Source organism: Atta cephalotes (genome assembly GCF_000143395.1).
Source record: "Atta cephalotes unplaced genomic scaffold scaffold00027, whole genome shotgun sequence".
Lineage (NCBI taxonomy): Eukaryota > Metazoa > Arthropoda > Insecta > Hymenoptera > Formicidae > Atta > Atta cephalotes.
Window position 1 is genome coordinate 3,185,351 of NW_012130091.1, and position 3,248 is coordinate 3,188,598.

The window sequence follows — 3,248 nt, forward strand, 5'->3', positions numbered from 1 at the left end:
TATATATATATATATATATATATATATATACGCGTATGTATACGTATGTATACATGTACAGGACTGAAAGCGTGAAAATTCGTGGGCGATAAACACCGCTGCTATGTCGTTAATCATTCTGTCTCCCGGTGGAAGGAGGGAAGGGAAGAAGGATCGTTGCGGCGTCGTGATTTCTCTCCGACAGCAAGAGCAGCGAGGAGTTAAACTGCAACCTCGTTCGCGCGTCGCAGCTATTACTTGTTCTTTGTTTTTTTTTTAATTTACGATATTTACTTCTTTGATACGAGCATTTAATATTGAGTTCGACGAAGATTTAGATCTTTTATTGCATGTTCACGTTCCGATAGAGGCGAAAACGATGAGAATCGTCGACCATATTGATCGATTGCAGAGAGGATAAAAAGGGCGCCTATATTAAGAATATGTGTTAAGCATTAATTGTAGCGCGACCGCACCGACCCACATTATGTATTCCGAGGAAGACAAAAAATTTTATATTGCATTTCTAGAAATTATGTGTAAATTGCATAAAATGACTTATAATTTATTTGGTCGATCGGTCGCAGGTATTGTACATATCTTTATAAAAAATAGTTATTATTTCTGAAACATATATAAGATTTTATACGTATTTTCTCCAGCTTCTCTCTTTGTTTCATTGTATCCCAGATATTCTGAAGAATCTCACATTTTTAAGATAAGATTAAATGCTAATAGAAAACGTATATAAGCTTGCTCGTAGTTTGAATTATTTTATTGCTTCGATAACTACTTCATGTAATGTAAATCATGTTTAATATATCAAGAATTTATGTATAAATACTGAAATTCCTAATAATTGTGAATCTCATGTTTCACATATTCGCCAGGCAAGTTGAATTGGGATCCTTGCTGTACGAATGGCCAATTTACAATTAGCAAATAAAAATAAACCAATAAATTTTCAATTAGCGTGCCATATCTTTTTGAAACGCGAAACAGTAGCTATGCGTGTGTGTTACCAATACCGCGAGCGACGTTTCCATCTTCCAAAGCATGTTTTATTTTCTACAAAAATGCAGTTCTCAAACATAAAGAAATCCATTTAAAGTAAAGATTGAATCTTTTTCATTTCTCTGATGCTCGAGTGCATCGGACGAATAGAAATAATTCGTAAAGTTTACTAAATCATGTTTTTGCAATGGGATGTCACATCCTCCTTCCACCTATGAGATAAAACATCCCATGTTTATTATTCGAATCGACTCCGATGCTGATAAAAAAATCTTTGATGAATCCGTTGATACATCTAGGATCTATTTTGTCTCAAAGATTCTAATGATGAAAAGTCACGTTGCCATAAAATGAAAGACGGATGCTGCGTTTGACAGATACAAGTATCCACGATATGAAAAAAAGAAGAAATATTAGGTGTGGGAAAAAGTTCGTGGCGTTTTTCCCATTAGATGGCAAAAAAACGCCACGAACTTTTTCCCATACCTAATATGTTCCTCTTTTCCAAGAGCGGTATGAGTATAGCGCGCACGCCTTAGTACGACAGAAATGATGCCATAATGCTGTATTAGAAAGCGAAAGGGAACACGCTAAAAGCGATACAAATGCGTATATATATTTGTTCGTATCGGAATTTTTTCCCATGGCGACATTCGTCACGCGATCCGTATCGCGGAGTCCACCTATTTATTAACATTTTTTTCCTCCACTTCACTCCTAGTGGTGTTTTCTTGGCCGTTTTGTCTTTCTGTCGTCCCCATTTATTTTCCATAATTTCTTGTCAATCTCACACCGATCCTTGAATCTCTTTTTTTGCTTCCCGAGTACGTGAGCGTCGTCTTTTCGCAGAATCCGATCCGTCGCAGAAAATCGGACTTGGAGTAATTAAAAATATATCATGCCGATACTGCCATATGTACTACGTAAGGAACAGCGATTTGGTACGAAACTCACGAATCCGCCTTAATCATGTTGTTTGCCTCCTCATGGCACTCTCAATCTCATCATTCTGTAAGGTTTGACCTTTCTGTTTCTCTCTTGAGCTGATTCGTGCTTTTTTTCCGAATATGCTGATCATGATGATGATGATTATTATTATTATTATGAAATGTATAGAGTCTACTAAACGCCTTATTTATTTTATTATCAAGACTAATGTAGCTCCCTCTCATCCATGACAAAATTTGTCGCTTCGATTTATCTTTGTTAATCGTGCAATGTTGCTTTGACAATTTCTCTTTGATATATCATGACACACAATTTTATTTACTTGCTTTTCAATTGATTGAAGATTATTTGTATACATATAAACGCGGAGCCTCAAAATTTATTTGCTCTTTCGAACAACTCAATTTTACTAAATTTAATGAATTCTCTTTCACAGAATCTCCCTTTAATGTATCTAAATTTGGAATGATATACAAAAAATCAACTAATAAGGATAATAATGATAAGAACATTAGTAATGATAGTTAGATATAATGCCGATTATGATCAAAGAAGTACTCCTACTCCTTTTTGTAATTCATTAAGCTGATATTTTATCATTATATTATTTTTCATTTTAATTTTCATCTTTTCTAATGTGGATCGATTAAATTCCTCCAATACTTCACACGATATTCTTCAATCAATCTACTTTCTAAAAATATCGCAAGTGTTATGAAATGCTTTTATCTATAATGTTCCTGTTTTTTTTTAATCATCTTTTTAATCTCTTCTTCAAAAATTCTTATTTCGTGTGAAGTAAATGAGGAAAGACCTAGAAATTGGAGGCTCGTAATCTTTATTAATAATCGTACATGATATATAGATGAAATTGTTCGTTAGATAGTAATTAATTGACCTTGTGGTGTTGCTCGCCTTAGCTTTTGCTAGCTTATGCTTCACCACACGGCCAGTTAATATCTGAGAGAAATTAAGCGAAGAGAGGGAGAAAAATAATAATTGTAATGAAATCATATTTTATAAGAAGACGTAATTCCATAAGAACACTATAGCAATGAGAAGTCTATCTAATACGAATAGGCAAAGCCCATAGGCCAGGTGGACGAATGAAAATAATTTTAAAAGTGGATTAATTTTAATAATAACGATAATATTAACAATGTTATTTTTTAAGTGTAAGTACTGTCCCATCGCTCCTTTCCTTCTCTCCTGCTCCTCTTCCTATTATTTCCTAACTATATTACATATATGTGTATATATATCTCCGTCTATGCACGAACCCACAAAATACGTATATACATGTATAT